A 19,581-nucleotide genomic window follows, 5' to 3' on the forward strand; every position below is an offset into this window, starting at 1 on the left:
TAAAATGTCCGGAACCATCATGCAGTGACCTCAACGCAATCTTCCAATACTTCTCAGGTAGGACCAACTGCCGTCACCGAGGTGGTCCGGGGTGGGGGGGGCAATTTAACCTGGTATAAAACTTGTTTCTCAACTTCAACCGAGGCCATTCCCTCACTAATGGAAGCACTGAAGCGTGTTTTGTCTTCTCCGCCCATACCATATCCCCCTTCTCCACTGAGTACATGAGTCCAGACTCAGATAAGTCTTTGAGGTAACATACAAGACAAACCTGAAGTTGAATAAAGACAAATATCAGCTTGGAGTGACTGAACTTACCTCTGTGGGTGATATCATCAGCAATGAGGGTGTGCGTCCTGATCCATTGAAGGTTTCTGCTATTGAGAACATGCCAAGACTGCAATGTAAAAAGAATGTTCAAAAGTTCATGGGAATGGTCAACTACATGGGAAAATTCATACCCAATCTTTCGGAACAGCTTGCTCCGTTGAGGCAGCTAACAGAAAAGAAAAGCAAATGGAGCTGGAATCATGAACAGGAGAAGGCATGGCAAAATCTCAAGAAAGTGCTCACCAAAGAACCTGTGTTTAATTTCTGTGATGCTGAAAGACCCATCAAAATCTCATGTGATGCATCTCAAACAGGCTTAGGGGCAGTATTGCTCCAGAAACATGATAAGGATTGGCTACCAGTGGCATATGCATCTTGTTCATTATCTGATCCAGAAACAAGGTATGCTCAAATTGAAAAAGAATTGCTCAGCATTATGTTTGCTTGCGAGAGTTTTCATCAGTTTGTGTCAAGCAATCTATTGATGTTGAAACTGATCATAAGCCTCTGATTGCATTGTTTCACAAACCTTTAAGTGACTGTCCTTTGTGAATTTTGAGAATGATGATCAAGTTGCAAAGATATGCATTGAATGTGTCATACACACCTGGAAGATTCATGTACACGGCTGATACACTTTCCAGAGCTGTGGATCCAACAACAAAAGACAGTCACAGGGACACTGTTGATGTTCAGGCATTTGTTGATATGAACATAGACTGTACCTGTTGCTCCTGAGAAGTTGGAACTGCTGCGTCTTGAGACAGAGAAGGACAAAATTCTCAGTCAGGTAATACAAGTGGTGATGGATGAATGGCCAGATAATAGGCATGACTGTACCTCAGAGGTACAAGAATATTGGAACCACAGATCAGAACTTTCTGTTGTGGATGGGATATTGTACAAAGGTAGCAGAATTGTGATTCCTAAAAGTCTCTGAAAAGAAATGCTTGGGAAAATTCATGAAGGCCACCTAGGTATTAAAAAATGTAAGAGAAGGGCACAGGAAGTGATGTTTTGGACCAGGATGAATCAAGAAATTGCAGAATTGGTGTCTTCTTGTCGAATATGCTTTAAATACCAACCTAGCAACCCTAAGGAGCCACTGCATCTACATCCTAGTCCTCAGAGACCTTATCAGAAGGTAGGTGTTGATCTGTTTGTAACTGACAACAAAGATTATCTATTAATAACAGATTACTACTCATTGTATCCTGAAGTGTGTGGTCTGAGCAAAACAACCGCAGAGAATGTAATTATATACATGAAATCAGCTTTTTCCAGACATGGTGTACCTGATTAAGTTTTCACAGACAATGATCCATAATTCAATGGTGAATGCATGAGACATTTTGCTCATCAATGGGTCTTTGTTCATACAACATCTAGTCCATTTTTCCCTCAGTCCAATGGATTGGTTGAGAAGTTGGTAGGAATTGTCAAGAAACTGATGCACAAAGCCAAAGACAGTGGAAGTGATTTTTATGAAGATTTGTTAGACTATCGCAGTACTTCACTTGAATGTGAATTTTCACCTGCTCAGCTCTCAATGGGACACCATTTGAGAACCAATCTGCCAATAGATGAGAGCCTTCTGAGAACAGAGGGAGGTAAACGTGAAAAGATGGAAAGAGGAACACAAAGCAAAGCAGAAAATATACTTTGACAGATGTTCTCGTCCATTAACCGAACTGCACAAAGGAGATGAAGTAAGGATACAAGACAAAATGAACACATGGACACAGAAAGCTACAGTACTTGAAGAAGTACAACCCAGATCATAGATGGCCCAAACAGAAGGAACAGTGTTAAGAAGAAATTGCAATGACCTCAAGAAAGAGACAACTTCAGAGTTTCAGTTAACTGATGCAGACCAAGACAAAACATGGAAAAACAACGAAACACAAGAACTGTGTGAACCACTGAGAAGGTCTACTCCTGTTCATAACCCCCCAGAGAGACTGATAGAGACATGTTAAATTATGCATTTGCTCTGGTCAATGTTGCTAATTGATTTTCTTTTTAAGGAAAGGAAGATGTGGTGATATGATGTGTAAGAACGTGATTGGAGAGAGTTCTGAGCATGCGCAGGGATGATAGAAAGATCAAGAAACATCGTATTGTAAAAACATTGTGGTTGTTGTTAAATAAAAGTTCTATTTCTTCCAGAAGATTATTCTTTATTAGTAACCCATGATACATATAAATATAAAGAACACAACAGAGGGAATACAGTTCAAGAGCTGCCAGATGTTCCTCATATGATAACCATTTCTTTCCTGGAACCATTCCCGTGAATCTTCTCTGAACGCTCTCCAATGTCAGTATGTCACTTCTAACACAAGGAACCCAAAACTGCACACAATACTCCATGTGGTCTCATGAGTGCCTTATACAGCCTCAATATCACATCCCTGCTCTTGTCTTCTATACCTCTACCTCAAATGCAATGTCAACATTGCATTTGCCTTCTTCACAACTGACACAAACTGGAGGTTAACCTTTACGGTATCTTGCACAAGGACTCCCAAGTCCCTTTGCATCTCAACATTTTAAATTCTCTCCCAATCTAAATAATAGTCTGCTCATTTATTTCTTCCACCAAAATGCATGACCATACACTATCCAACATTATATTTCATTTGCCACTTCTTTGCCCATTCCTCTAAACTATCTAAATCTCTTTGCAGGTTCTCTGTTTCCTCAACACTACCCGCTCCTCCACCTATCTTTGTATCATTGGGAAATTTAGCCCCAAATCCATTAATGCCATAGTCCAAATCATTGACATACATCGTAAAAAACAGCGGTCCCAACACCGACCCTGTGGAATTCCTCTGGTAATCAGCATCCAGCCAGAATAGGATCTCTTTGTTCCCACTCTCTGTTTTCTGCTGACCAGCCAATGCTCCACCCATGCTAATAACTTCCCTGTAATTCCATGGGTTCTTATCTTGCTAAGCAGCCTCATGTGTGGCACCTTGTCAAAAGCCTTCTGAAAATCCAAGTACACCACATCTACTACATCTCTTTTGTCTACCCTGCTTGTAATTTCCTTAAAAAGTTGCAGTCGGTTAGTCAGGCAGGATTTTCCTTTCAGGAAACCATGCTGGCTTTGGCCTATCTTGTCATGTGCCTTCAGGTGCCCCTTCTTCTGGCGATCTATCCCAGAGGATGATAATGTTTCCTTTCAGTCACTTAGTGGGGTGACCCCACTCCTCAGAAAGGAACAGCTTATGAGTGAATGCAATTTAGGTGAGTGGGGGGTTGCACAGGTCTAAACCCACCCTCTCGACAACATCTCCTGGATCCAGCAGCATGGTGGGGTACAAGACGGCTAGGGGAAGTTCTGTTGCAGTGAATGGGCAGACCATGCTTCAATGCAAGGGATGCCCTTTCCGCGCTTCACGGCATGTGTTTGCTAGATGGCCACTGACCCTACGAGCAGTTCACCCCTTAATCTCATCCCTAAAAATCAATTTCAACAAATTCGCAACCACTGATGTCAGGCTAACAGGTCTATAGTTTCCTTTCTGCTGCCTCCCACCCTTTTTAAATAGCGGAGTAACATTGCAATTTTCCAGTCATCTGGTAGAATTTCAGAATCTATCGATTCTTGAAAGATCATCATTAATGCCTCCACAATCTCGCTAGCTACTTCCTTCAGAACCCGAGGGTGCTTTCCATTTGGCCCGGGAGATTTATCCACCCTCAGACCATTAAGCTTCCTGAGCACCTTCTCAGTTGTAATTTTCACTGCTCGAACTTCACTTCCCTGACACTCTGGAATGTCCGGTATACTGTAGACGTCTTTTACTGTGAAGACTGATGCAAAATACACATTCAGTTCCTCTGCCATCTCTGCATCTCTCATTATAATATCTCCAGCGTCATTTTGTATTGGTCCTATATCTACCCTCAAATCTCCTATCTTCCTATACTTAAAAAAAGGCTTTTAGTATCTTCTTTGATATTAGTCTCCAGCTTCCTTTCAAAATTCATCTTTTCCTTCCTAATGACATTCTTAGTTTCATTCAGCAAGTTTCTAAAAGCTTCCCAATCCTCTGTCTTCCCACTAACTCTGGATTCCTTGTATGCCCTCTCTTTTGCTTTTACTTTGGCTCTGACTTCACTTGTCAGCCACGGTAGTGTCCTTCTTCCTTTTTAAAATTTCTTCTTATTTTGAATATATCAGTCTTGCACTTCCCTCATTTTTCACAGAAAATCCAGCCATTTCTGCTCTGCTGTCCTTCCTGCAAATGTCCCTTTCCTGTCAACTTCAGCCAGTTCCATTGTAATTTCCTTTATTCTGCTGAAATACCGACACATTGGATTTTATTTTTTCCTTCTCAAATTTCAGTGTCAACTCGGTCATATTGTGATGACAGTTCTCTAAGGGTTATTTAACTTTAAGCTCTCTTATCACCTTTGTGGGTGTGTGTGGTGGTAATAATCTTCTGAGGTGTGTCTATTTCAATGCGAGGAGTATTGTGGGAAAGGCAGAAGAGCTGAGGGTATGGATTGACACGTGGAATTACGACATTGTAGCCATTACTGAAACTTGGCTACAGGAGGGTCGGGACTGGCAGCTCAATGTTCCAGGATTCAGATGTTTCAGACGTCACAGAGGCAGAGGGATGAAGGGTGGGGGAGGGGTGGCTTTGCTAGTCAGGGAAAATATTACAGCAGTGCTTCGGCAGGACAGATTAGAGGGCTTGTCTGCTGAGGCCATATGGGTGGAGCTGAGAAACAGGAAAGGTATGACCACATGAATGGGGTTGTATTATAGACCACCCAATAGTCATCGAGAATTGGAGGAGCAAATCTGCAGAGAGATAACAGACAACTGCAGGAGACAGAAAGTTGTGATAGTAGGGGATTTTAATTTTCCACACATTGATTGGGACTCCCATACTGTTAAAGGTCTAGATGGGTTAGAGTTTGTGAAATGTGTTCAGGAAAGTTTTCTAAATCAATATATAAATGTACCAACTAGGGAGGATGCAATCTTAGATCTCCTATTAAGAGATGAGTTAGGGCAGGTGATGGAAGTGTGTGTCGGGGAACACTTTAGTTCCAGTGATAATAACACCATTAGTTTCAACTTGATCATGGATAAAGACAGATATGGTCCTCGGGTTGAGGTTCTAAACTGGAAAAAGGCCAAATTTGAAGAAATGAGAAAGGATCTAAAAAGCAAGGATGTGATTGGTAAGGGGGAGGCCTTCAAAGGAGAAATTTTGAGAGTGCAGAGTTTGTATGTTCCTGTCAGGATTAAAGGCAAAGTGAATAAGAATAAGGAACCTTGGTTCTCGAAGGATATTGGAACTCTGATAAAGAAGAAGAGAGGTATGTATAACATGTAGAGTCAACAGGGAGGAAGTAAGATGCTCGAGGAGTATAAAAAGAATAAAAAAAAACTAAGAAAGAAATCAGGAGGGCTAAAAGAAGACATGAGGTTGCTTTGGCAGTCAGGGTGAAGGATAATCCTAAGAGCTTCTACAGGTATGTTAAGAGCAAAAGGATAGTAAGGGATAAAATTGGTCCTCTTGAAGATCAGAGCTGTCGGCTATGTATGGAACCAAAAGAAATGGAAGAGATATTAAATGTTTTCTTTGCATCTGTATTTACTAAGGAAACTGGAATGGAGTCTATGGAAACAAGGCAAACAAGTAGGGAGGTCATGGAACTTATACAGATTAAAGAGGAGGAGGTGCTTGCTGCCTTGAGGCAAATCAGAGTAGATAAATCCCCAGGACTGGACAGGGTATTCCCTCGGACCTTGAGGGAGACTAGTGTTGAAATTGCAGGGGCCCTGGCAGAAATATTTAAAATGTCGATATCCACGGGTCAGGTGCCAGAGGATTGGAGGATAGCTCATGTAGTTCCATTGTTTAAAAAAGGCTCAAAAAGTAAGCTGGGAAATTATAGGCTGGTAAGTTTAGGCTGGTAAGTTATAGGCTGGTAAGACATCGGTAGTAGGTAAGTTATTGGAAGGAATACTAAAAGATGGGATCTACAAGTATTTGGATAGACAGGGGCTTATTAGAAAAAGTCAACATGGCTTTGTGCGTGGTAGGTCATGTTTAAACAATCTATTAAATTTTTCGAGGAAGTTGCCAGAAAAGTAGATGAAGGGAAGGCAGTGGATGTTGTATATATGGACTTCAGTAAGGCCTTTGACAAAGTCCCGCATGGGAGGTTAGTTAGGAAGATTCAGTCGCTAGGTATACATGGAGAGGTAGTAAATTGGATTAGACATCGGCTCAATGGGAGAAGTCAGAGAGTGGTAGTGGAGGATTGCTACTCTGAGTGGAGGCCTGTGACTAGTGGTGTGCCACAGGGATCAGTGCTGAGTCCATTGTTATTGGTCATCTATATCAATGATGATAATGTTTCAAATTGGATCAGCAAATTGGCTGATGATACAAAGATTGGAGGTGTAGTGGGCAGTGAGGAAAGTTTTCAAAGCTTGCAGAGGGATTTGGACCAGTTGGAGGAATGGGCTGAAAAATGGTAAATGGAGTTTAATGCGGTATGTGTGAGGTATTGCAATGCGGTGAGTGTGAGGTATTGCATTTTGGAAGGTCAAACCAAGGTAGAACATGCAAGGTAAATGGTAGGACACTGAAGAGTGCAGTAGAACAGAGGGATCTGGGAGTACAGATACATAATTCCCTAAAAGTGGCATCACAAGTAGATAGGGTTGTAAAGAGAGCTTTTGGTACACTGGCCTTTATAAATCAAAGTATTGAGTATAAGATTTAAAATGTAATGGTGAGGTTGTATAAGACATTGGTGAGACTGAATTTGGAGTATTGTTTGCAGTTTTGGTCACCTAATTACAGGAAGGATATTAATAAGGTTGAAAGAGTGCAGAGAAGTGATGCCGGGACTTGAGAAACTGGGTGACAGAGAAAGGTTGAAAAGGTTAGGACTTTATTCCCTGGAGCGTAGGAGAATGAGGGGTGATTTGATAGAGGTGTATAAAATTAAGATGGGTATAGATAGAGTGAATGCAAGCAGGCTTTTTCCACTGAGGCTCGGGGAGAAAAAAAAAACCAGAGGTCATGGGTTAAGGGTAAAGGGGGAAAGTTTAAAGGGAACATTGGGGGGGGGGCTTCTTCACACAGAGTGGTGGGAGTATGGAATGAGCTGCCAGATGAAGTGGTGAATGCGGGCTCACTTCTAACATTTAAGAAAAACTTGGACAGGTATATGGATGAGAGGGGTTTGGAGGGATATGGCCCAGGTGCAGATCAGTGGGACTAGGCAGAAAAATGGTTCGGTCCAGTCAAGAAGGGCCAAAAGGCCTGTTTCTGTGCTGTAATGTTCTATGATTCTATGGTTCTTTGGATCATTGCATAACTCCCAATTCAGCACAGCAAATCCCCTAGTGGGCTGAACAACAAGCTGTTCTAAAAAGCCACCCCTTAGACACTCTACAAATTCTCTCTTGATGTCCAGTACTGGCCTAGTTTTCCCAATCCACTTTCACATTAAAATCCCCAACGATTATCATGAATTACCTTTCTGACACGCCTTTTCTATCACACGATTGATGCAGAAGGATTACACAAGTGTGCTGAGAAAATTCAAGCAGTGATGGATGCCCCAAGGCCAGAGGATATATCACAGTTGCAGTCCTTTTTAGGATTTGTCAATTACTGTAACAGGTTTCTGCCAAATCTGGTTACTGTGCTCCACCCAGTGAACTCATCACAGCAGATCAGGAAGAAATGGCAATGGACAAGGCCGTGTGAGATGGCTTTCAAAAAGGTAAAGGAAATGGTGAGATCAGACACTGTACTAACACATTATAATCCACATCGTCAGTGAAGCTTACCTGTAGCACCTTGTCTGATCTATAGGTAGAGTCATATCACATGTTACGAGCGGTGGACAGGAATGACAAATAGCCTTTGCATATGTTCCTTTACCACTGCACAGGAAAATTACACACAGATTGACAGAGAGGCCTTGAGTCTGGTTTGGGGCGTAAAACATTTCAACTAGTACTTGTACAGGAGAGAATTTACCCTCGTTACTGATCATCAACCACCGGTGTCCATTTTCAATCCACGGAAGGGTGTTTCACTAACAGCAGCAACAGAGATGGGCTCAGTTTCTTGGAGGACACGATTACAAGACTGAATTCAAGAGGATGACTAGTCATGGAAATGCTGATGGATTGTCCCGTTTACCCTTGGATAAGGAAGTATTGGAAAAATTTACTGAGAAATCCACTCCTCTTGACATACTCTCCCTAAAGCAAATCAAACGTCTCCCTATTACAACAGAGATGACCCAAAGTGAAACTAGAAATGACCCCACACTGTCTCAGGTTTACATGGTCACCCAGAATGTCTGGAATGTGCAGCAGCAATCTACTACCCCCATTTTTACCAGTGCCGGCATGAACTTGCCCTTGTCAGGGTTTGCCTCATGTAGGGATGGAGAGTTGTTGTACCATCCAAGGTGAGAGCTGAAGTGTTGGAGGAACTACCTGCCTGTCATCCAGCTGTGGTGAAAATGAAAGTATTGGCTTGATGCTTAGTCTGGTGGCCTGGGACAGATCAGCCGATTGACCAGCTTTCTATGCACTGTATGGGATGCCAACATGTCCAGAAGATGCCAAGAGCAGCACTGCCATCCCTGCATCGCCCTGGCAGAGGATTCATGTGGATCTTACCAGACCATTCATGGGCACAGATTTCTTGGTCGTAGTGGATGCAGCTACAAATTGGCCTGGAGTGTTCCCAGTCATCTCCACTACAGCTTCGCCCACTGTTGGTCTATTGAGAAGTCTCTCCACAAGGACTGGTGTTCCGGGACACTTAGTCAGTGACAGTGGACCACAGTTTGTGGGGAAATCCCTAAAAATGAATGGAATAAGACATTTTACATCTGCACAGAACCACCCAGCTACAAATGGCTTGGTGGAAAGGAAAGGTTTGTACGGAACACACCACACAACAGAACCTTACCAATTTCCTCCTTGCATTTTGTAATATAACACAATCCACAACCAGCAACTCACTGGCCCTGCTGTTCCAGGGTCATCCCTCGAATTCATGCTCGGATCTCCTCAAACCCAGTCTCAGGAGGAGGATGCAGGACAAGCAGCTGAAGCAAACTAAAGACTCCTCAAAGAGTCTCAGTGTTTCACTCCTGGACAAACAGTCCTGGCGAGTGACTACAGAGGTTATCAAAACTGGGTAAACCATATAACCATAAAACAATTACAGCACGGAAACAGGCCATCTCAGCCCTTCTAGTCCATACCGACGCTTACTCTCACCTAGTCCCACTGACCCGCACTCAGCCCATAACCCTCCATTCCTTTCCTGTCCATATACCTATCCAATTTTACTTTCAATGACAATACTGAACCTGCCTCTACTGCTTCTACTGGAAGCTCGTTCCACAAAGCTACCACTCTCTGAGTAAAGAAATTCCCCCTTGTGCTTTCCTTAAACTTTTGCCCCCTAACTCTCAACTCATGTCCTGTTGTTTGAATCTCCCTTACTCTCAATGGAAAAAGCCTATCCACGTCAACTCTATCTATCCCCCTCATAATTTTAAATACCTCTGTCAAGTCCCCCCTCAACCTTCTACGCTCCAAAGAATAAAGACCTAACTTGTTCAACCTTTCTCTGTAACTTAAGTGCTGAAACCCAGGTAACATTCTAGTAAATCTCCTCTGTACTCTCTCTATTTTGTTGAAAACTTACCTATAATTTGATGACCAGAACTGTACACAATACTCCAAATTTGGCCTTATCAATGTCTTGTACAATTTTAACATTACATCCCAACTCCTATACTCAATGCTCTGATTTATTAAGGCCAGCATACCAAAAGCTTTCTTCACCACCCTATCCACATGAGATTCCACCTTCCGGGAACTATACACCATTATTCCTAAATCACTCTGTTCTACTGCATTCTTCAATGCCATACCATTTACCATATATGTCCTATTTGGATTATTCCTACCAAAATGTAGCACCTCACACTTATCAGCATTAAACTGCATCTGCCATCTTTCAGCCCACTCTTCTAACTGGCCTAAACCTCTCTTTGAAAACCTACTTCATTATCCACAATGCTACCTACCTTAGTATCATCTGCATACTTACTAATCCAATTTATCACCCCATCATCCAGATCATTAATGTATATGACAAACAACATTGGACCCAGTACAGATTCCTGAGGCACACCACTAGTCACCGGCCTCCAACCTGACAAACAATTATCCACCACTACTCTCTGGCATCTCCCATCCAGCCACTGTTGAATCCATTTTACTACTTCAATATTAATACCTACCGATTGAACTTTCCTAACTAACCTTCTGTGCGGAACCTTGTCAAAAGCCTTACTGAAGTCCATATAGACAACATCCATTGCTTTACCCTCATCAACTGTCCTAGTAGCCTCTTCAAAAAATTCAATAAGATTTGTCAAACATGACCTTCCACGCACAAATCCATGTTGGCTGTTCCTAATCAGACCCCGTCTATCCAGATAATTATGTATACCATCTCTAAGAATACTTTCCATTAATTTACCCACCACTAACATCAAACTGACAGGCCTATAATTACTAGGTGTATTCTTAGAACCCTTTTTAAACAATGGAACCAGATGAGCAATGAACCAATCCTCCGGCACCATCCCCGTTTCTAATGACATTTGAAATATTTCTGTCAGAGCCCCTGCTATTTCTACACCAACTTCCCTCAAAGTCCTAGGGAAAATCCTGTCAGGACTGGGAGATTTATCCACTTTTATATTCCTTAAAAGCTCCAGTACTTCCTCTTCTTTAATTGTTATAGTTTCCATAACTTCCCTACTAGTTTCCCTTACCTTACACAATTCAATGTCCTTCTCCTTAGTGAATACTGAAGAAAGGAATTCATTCAAAATCTCCCCCATCTCTTTTGGCTTCACACATAGCTGTCCACTCTGATTCTCTAAGGGACCAATTTTATCCCTCACTATCCTTTTCCTATTAATATAACTGTAGAAACCCTTCGGTTTATTTTCACCTTACTTGCCAAAGCAACCTTGTATCTTCTTTTAGCTTTTCTAATTTCTTTCTTAAGATTCTTCTTACATTCTTTATATTCCTCGAGCACCTCATTTACTCCATGCTGCCTATATTCTTTGTAGATATCTCTCTTTTTCCTAACCAAGTTTCCAATATCCCTCGAAAACCATGGCTCTCTCAAACTTTTAACCTTTCCAGTCAACCTAACAGGAACATAAAGGTTCTGTACCCTCAAAATTTCATCTTTAAATGACCTCCATTTCTCTATTACATCCTTCCCATAAAACAAATTGTCCCAATCAACTCCTTCTAAATCCTTTCACCTCTCCTCAAAGTTAGCCTTTCTCCAATCAAAAATCTCAACCCTGGGTCCAATCCTATCCATCTCCATAAATATATTGAAACTAATGGCATTGTGATCACTGGACCCGAAGTGCTCCTGAACACATACCTCCGTCACCTGACCTATCTCATTCCCTAACAGAAGATCCAACACTGCCCCTTCTCTAGTCGGTACCTCTATGTATTGCTGCAAAAAACTGTCCTGCACACATTTTACAAACTCCAAACCATCCATCCCTTTTACAGAATGGGCTTCCATTCTATGTGTGGAAAATTAAAATCTCCCACAATCACATCTCTGTGCTTACTACACATATCTGCTATCTCCTTGCAAATTTGCTCCTCCAATTCTCGCTCCCCATTAGGTGGTCTATAATACACCCCTATAAGTGTTACTACACCTTTCCCATTCCTCAATTCCACCCAAATAGTCTCCCTAGCTGAGCCCTCTAATCTATCCTGCCATCATTCAGCCCACTCTTCTAACTGGCCTAAATCTCTCTGCAAGCTTTGAAAACCTACTTCATTATCCACAGCACCACCTACCTTAGTATCATCTGCATACTTACTAATCCAATTTACCACCTCATCATCCAGATCATTAATGAAAATGACAAACAACATTGGACCCAGTACAGATCCCTGAGGCACACCACTAGTCACCGGCCTCCAACCTGACAAACAGGTTTTCATCAAGATGTGCAGCATGAGAACCCTGGCTTTGCACCCAATAGTTGCCAGATCATTGGTTTTGCCAATGTGGTAATTAATGTTTCTTGGCTGCTTAGGATCGTGTTTTCTAAGTTTTACTTCAGCACTGAGGTTTACCTGTGTAACTGTCTCTCCGTGCTAAGAATAGGTTTGTTTGCCGCTTACCTTTCTACACTCCGTGTCAAGGTAAGTTCTGCCTGCCTCCTGCTTTTCTGCACAGCCTGCTGTTTGCCGTTCAATGCTCACACCCTCGTCTGCATCCTAACTCAATCTCTGTGCCTGTGTCCTGCATTTGGGTTCACCTCATTCATTGCAACAGAACGATCTGGCCACCATGGACCTAGCGGACATGAATATCCTTCAACAAGCCCTTGCCAGCCAGGGTTCCTTCCTGAGATGGCACAACCAACTCCGCCGGGAGGTCAAGGAGAACACCCATTCCCTGTCTGCTCAATGTCACACAGATCAATGACCAGGTGGACCGGGTATCCACTCACTTTACCCCATCCACTCCTGGAACCCTGTCTAACCATCTGAGACAGCCTGTAGGGGCAACCCCCTATGAGTCAGCAACACCCCCACCAAGAGAGCCTCACGTACCTGAACTGGATCACTACGCTGGGGTTTGGGGAAGTGCTGGGCCTTCTTCCTTCAGTGTTCCCTGGTGTTTGAACAACAGTCATCCACGTACTCCACGGATAAGTCAATGATTGCTTTATCATGGGGTTGTTGCGGGGAAGTGCCTTAGTGTGTGCCGCAGCAGTTTGGGGCAACCAACTGGATATCTGCTCTTCTTTTGCCACCTCTAACACAAAATGAGAAATATCTTTGACCACACTGTCAGTGGTAAAGACGCCACCAAACATCTACTCATTCTCCGTCAGGGCTCCCGCAGTGTTGCCGAATACTCCGTGGAGTTCCAGACATTAGCAGCCGACTCGGGGTGGAATGATGAGCCACTCAAAGGGGTATTTTGGAATGGTCTCAGCGACCTGGTGAAAGACGAGTTGGTGGCAAGAGACGACACTGACAGCTTGGATTCCCTGATCTCCCTGGCCACCAGGTTGGACAATTGCTTCTGAGAATGCCATAGAGAAAGAACTGGTCATCCACCACCTTTGGCCACTCCTCGGCACTCATTACTGCCTCCTGTAAGAACAATCCTCTCTCCTCCGCTTCCTGCTGCTAGAGTAGTTCCCAGCCCAGCCATTCCCACCTTCCCAGGAGAGGAACCCATGCAGCTGGGACGGAACCGCCATTCCCCCACAGAACGACTACAGAGATTGAGAGCGGGTGAGGGTCTATATTGCAGCCAGTCCAGCCACTTCTGTCCAGCCACTTCTGTCCAGACACTTCTGTCCAGCCACTTTTGTCCAGACACTTCTGTCCAGCCACTTCTGTCCAGCCACTTCTGTCCAGACACTTCTGTCCGGCCACTTCTGTCCAGACACTTCTGTCCGGCCACTTCTGTCCAGCCACTTCTGTCCAGCCACTTCTGTCCAGACACTTCTGTCCGGCCACTTCTGTCTGGCCACTTCTGTCCAGACACTTCTGTCCAGCCACTTCTGTCCAGACACTTCTGTCCGGCCACTTCTGTCCGGCCACTTCTGTCCAGCCACTTCTGTCCAGACACTTCTGTCCAGACACTTCTGTCCGGCCACTTCTGTCCGGCCACTTCTGTCCAGACACTTCTGTCCAGACACTTCTGTCCAGCCACTTCTGTCCAGACACTTCTGTCCGGCCACTTCTGTCCAGCCACTTCTGTCCAGCCACTTCCGCTGCCTGTCCCTTTCGGCCCAATAGGGAAGGCTCACGAGTAGAAAGGGGGACCCTGGTAGCCAGACAACATTCCCTTCCATCCTCCGACATCGGATACAGCTACTTTGCGTTACAACCAACAGTCCCTGTCTCTGTTAGCACTAGTGGACTCTGGCGCTGAGGGAAATGTTTTGGATAAAAACTTAGCCTTCCAAGCCGGAATTCCTCGTAAGCCATAGTGTACATCCCTGGAGGCCCGGGCACCAGACGGTAGACTACTGGCCCGAGTCACACACTACACACCACACCTGTCTCTTCTCTCTGGAAACCATCGGGAACAAATAAGATTCAACTTAATTTCCTCTCCTCAAGCCCCTATAGTTCTTGGTTACCCCTGGTTAAGCCGTCACAACCCCCGTATCGACTGGCCCACCAGGAAGATAGTCAGCTGGAGTTTGTTCTGCCATTCCTCTTGTCTACAATCAGCCCTTTCCCCAGTGGAGGTCACTGTGACCTCGTCCGCCTCTGAACCTCCCGACTTATCCAAGGTTCCAGTAGAGTATCGCGATCTGGGTGAAGTGTTTAGCAAGCAACGGGCTCTTTCCCTGCCTCCACATCACCCCTACGATTGCACCATTGACCTTCTCCCAGGAGCCTCACTATCCACCAGTCGGCTGTACAATCTGCCCCGACCAGAAAAGGAAGCAATGGAGGCTTACCTAAACGACTCTCTCATGGCTGGCATTATCCGATCCTCATCTTCCCTTGTAGGTGCAGGTTTCTTCTTTGTGGGGAAGAAAAATGGTTCACTGAACCCCTACATTGACTACCGTGGCCTGAACAGCATCACCATAAAGAATAAGTATCTCCTGCCCCTGATCAACTCGGTTTTCGTGCCCTTTCATGGAGCCACAATATTTTCTAAGTTGGGTTTGCGGAATGCCTATCACCAAGCCAGGATAAGGGAGGGAGATGAATGGAAAACAGCTTTTAACAACCCCTTGGTCACTTCAAATATCTGGTCATGCCATTTGGCCTCACCAATGCCCCCGCCAACTCCAAGCTCTGGTAAACGATGTCCTTCGGGACTTTATTAACCGTTTCAATTTTGTTTATTTGGACGACATCCTAATCTCCTCCCGTAGTCTTCAGGAGCACACCCACCATGTCTGTCAGGTTGTTCAGAGGCTTTTGGAAAACAAGCTATTCATTAAGGCAGAGAAGTGCGAGTTCCATGCCCGTTCCGTCAGTTTCCTGGGATACATCATCGAGAGCAGGCAGGTGAGGACGGATCCCGAAAAGATCCGTGCTGTGGCAGACTGGCCCAAATCTACGATGCTCAAACAACTCCAGCGATTTCTGGGGCTTGCAAACTTCTACCGTTGCTTCATCAGGGATTACAGCTGGGTGGCAGCGCCCCTAACTCAACTCACCTCTCCTGTGACCCCTTTTCACTGGACCCCCGAAGCAGACTCAGCCTTCTCAGAGCTGAAGAGGCGTTTCACCCCCGCTCCCATCCTGGTCCAACCAGTCCCCTCTCGTCAATTCATTGTGTAAGTCGATGCCTCTGACTCTGGGGTGGGAGTGGTCCTCTCCCAGTGCCCCGTCCCAGACCAAAAGTTCCACCCCTGCACCTTCTTCTCTCACTATCTATCCCCCACCGAGTGGAACTACGACATTGGGAACCAGAAATTGCTGGCCGTCAAACTCGCTTTGGAGGAGTGGAGGCACTGGCTGGAGAGAGTTGAGCATTCATTCGTCGTCTGGACAGACCATAAGAACCTCGAGTACATCCAAACCGCTAAACACCTTAATTCCCACCAAGCCCATTGGGCACTATTTTTTGGCCATTTCAAATTCACCCTCATTTATCATCCTGGTTCCAAGAACGGGAAGCCAGATGCTCTCTCCCGTCAATAAGTCTCCGAGGAGGGCCTTCCCAACCCCGATGCCATCCTTCCACCATCCTGTGTGATGGCTGCCATCACCTGGGAGATTGAATCCACAGTCAAAGAGGCCCAACAGACTCAATCTGGCCCAGGTAATGGACCCCCCCTATCGCCTCTTCGTGCCTGACTATGTTCCATCTCAGGTCATTTCATTCTTCTCATTTCACCTGCCATCCCGGAATTGATCGAACTCTGTCCTTCTGAAGCGACATTTCTGGTGGCCCACCATGGATACTGACACTCACTCCTTCGTCTCTGCCTGTTCTGTGTGTGCCCGCGGAAAAGCCTCCCATCTACCACCAGCTGGGTTGCTTCATCCCCTACCAGTCTTTAGCCGCCCTTGGTCCAACATTGCTCTGGATTTCGTTACTAGACTGCCCCCTTCACATGGGAACACTGTCATACTCACCATGGTGGACCGCTTCTCCAAAGCTGTGCACTTCATAGCCCTTCCCAAACTCCCTACAGCCCGTGAAACAGCCGACCTCCTTGTCCATCACGTCTTCCGCCTTCATGGAATTCCCCTTGAAATTGTTTCTGACCGGGGTCCCCAATTCATCTGTCAAGTCTGGAGATCCTTCTGTTAAGCATCTAGTGTAATTTGATTTTCTCAAAGAATGTGTTGACTAGTCACACGTGATAAGACCGGTGCTACACAGAGCGATATCCATTTAGAACAGATATCAAGAGGAGTTTCTTTAATCAGAGGGTGGTGAATCTGTCAAGTTCATTGCCTCAAATAGCTGTGGAGACAATCGTTAAGTATGTCTAAAGCGGCAGTTGATAGGTTCTTGATTAGTAAGAAGTGAAAGGTTATGCGAGAAGGTAGGAGAATGGGTTTGAGAGGAATAATAATTCCACCATGATGGAATGCCAGAACAGATTCAATGACTTCATTCTGTACCTGTGCCTCCTCGTCTTATGAAAGCAAAACTATAGTTGGTAAATATTAATCTAATGTATATGCATTATTAATCTTAGGGATTAAGCAAGATCCTAAAGTAATACCACTCATCAGTACAGGCCAGGGAGCATGCGGATGGTGGGAAGTTATTGGAAGGTTACACTGATTTTCTGGAGAATGTCTGTATTTCCACAGGTACAAGTTCTGAGTGGTTGGGTGGAGATACATCTCTACCAAAGGAGCTGTAAGGTGCTCCTGCCCTCTGCTGGTCAACAGGTCACCCTAGGGCAAAGTGTAGAACCTACTTAGAGCCCCCAATCATGGTCACATGAACCCATGGGAGCAGGTGGTGGATGGTCATATGAGCAGTTGGTGCTTATCACCAGTCCTGGTCATGTGAGCACTGGCACCAGGCAGACAATCTCTGAAGGGTATTGATAATGACTGGGGTCACCTGTCTTGTAAAGACACTGCCCAGAAGAAGGCAATGGCAAACCACTTCTGCAGAAAGAAATGCCAAGAACAATCATGGTCATGGGACCATGATCACCAACATCAAATGACATGGCACACAATGATGGCAAGTTCTGAAACGTTGACCTTTTGTGAACACAGCAAGGTCACAGCAGCCAGTTGTACCTTCAGCCATGAATCATGCGATAATGTGAATGTAAAAACTCCCCCTGGTCCCGAGTGATGAGGATCTTGCTCACTCCCTGCTTCTGGCCTCTCTCCCACATACTGAATCTCGGACACTCTTCTTCCCTTCTCTCGCACTGAACTTCAACACTTGGTCCTGTCCTACACCAGGATATTAATGTGAACAGAACATAGAACAGTACAGCACAGGATCAGGCCATTTGGCCCACAATGTCTGTGTTGAACGTGATGCCAAATTAAACCAATCATCTTCTGCTTGTACATGATCCATTGCCTGCTGGTTCCTGTGTCTATCTAAAAGCCTCTATCGAATATGTTTCTACCCCTTCCCCGAGCAGTCTGTTCCAGGCACTGACCCCTCTCTAAATGAAAAGACACGCCCTGCACATCTCCTTTAAACTCCACCCCACCCCACCTGAATGCACGTCCTCTCGGATTGAACTGTTGTATTTTGACTCACATTTAGCTCGACGGTTCCACGGCTTTCTGATCACAAAGTGAACTTCACTGGTGAACCCTATTCCCAGTTAAACACATCACATGATAGAACATTCCAGACGATGACTGACCAATAACTGTTGTCTTTATTGATCAGGATTTGTTCAAGGAGTAATTACACAGTTCAAATGTTAACTATTTAGTTACACATCTCTTTAGTTTACTCTCACAACTCCCAAACCCCCCCCCCCCCCCCGTTCAGGTGTTCCCCACCCCAGATGAACCTGGCCAGGGTTCACCGTGAGTTCCTCTCCGAGCCCCTGACTCAGGGTCTTCTTCACTGGTTGCTCTCCGGAGTCAGTGCTGTCGGTGATCTTGTCCGGCACCTTTTTATACGTTTCTTCCCAAAGCTCTCAGACATTCAGATTTATTTCTCAGATCTACATTGAAACCTACGGTGAAATGTGTGTTTGCATTCACACTGAAGGATGTGCTGGAGGCAGTTCACAAACGTCACCAGACCTTCCGGTGCCAAGATAGCAAACCCAATGTTCAGCAGGAAAATACAACCGGCAGCAACAACAACAACAGCAAAACAAGCCCCTTTTCCACATCCGACCCCTCCCCTTCACACACACAGGCAGCTTTTCTTTGGTCCCAGACTCTGACTTACAGATATTGGTCCTCCAGCCTCAGTCCCTGGCACGGACTCACAGACATTGTCCCTCGATCTCCAGACAGGGCAACCCTGGGGATTCTACTTCCAGGCCTTGATCTCAGGACCCACCAGTTTTGATATTTGATCTTTGGATTTCACCCCATGGACTTGCCGACATGTGGCCCTCAACCTTGGGCGATGCTTCTCTGGTCATTCCATCCTCTGGGTATCGACCCCAGGACTCACTGATCACAGGACTTTGACCTTTGGATCTCACCCTCTTGTCCACGTGGACCTCCAACCCAAGACTCACTGAGAGGGATTGCTAACCTCAATCCTTTCCACCAGCTGAACTGACCTTCGACTGTGGAGCTCTGACCTGGACTCTGAACACCAGCTCCTGCTCTGTGTCCCTGAACCCTAACCCCTAACCCCTAAGTGTCCCCCCGCACAAAGAAATGCAAAACAGACAAAAAGCTGAAAAAAAATGTGTCTGAACCTCGACCTCGACAGAGATCACACTCAGAGCCATCTAGACTGGTGAGAGATCCCGTCCCTCTCCTCAGGGGAATGTTTCTAGAACTATTCCCAGCATCCACATCTCAAACTTTCTCTCTCACATCTCCCTCCCCTACACCTCTCCATCCCCCTCCCCTCTACCATCCACCATCCCCCAACATTAATGATCCCTCTCCCCATGATCATCCACCCTCCACCTTCCCTTCCCCCTCACCATCCATTATCCCCTATCATCAATGATCCCTCTCCCCAA

The 19,581-nt window shown here is 45.1% G+C and overlaps 1 protein-coding gene across 1 annotated transcript in view; it reads right to left on the minus strand.

The window, feature by feature from the left end:
* Nucleotides 1–316: 316 nt before the first annotated feature.
* LOC132392004 (up-regulator of cell proliferation-like) overlaps nucleotides 317–19,581 on the minus strand; it is a 53,810-nt gene continuing 34,545 nt past the window's right edge. The window contains exon 4 of the transcript XR_009511408.1: nucleotides 317–397. The gene's annotated coding sequence lies outside the window, so the exon portion shown is untranslated. The remainder of the gene's footprint in view (nucleotides 398–19,581) is intronic.

Source organism: Hypanus sabinus, chromosome 3 (genome assembly GCF_030144855.1).
Source record: "Hypanus sabinus isolate sHypSab1 chromosome 3, sHypSab1.hap1, whole genome shotgun sequence".
NCBI lineage: Eukaryota > Metazoa > Chordata > Chondrichthyes > Myliobatiformes > Dasyatidae > Hypanus > Hypanus sabinus.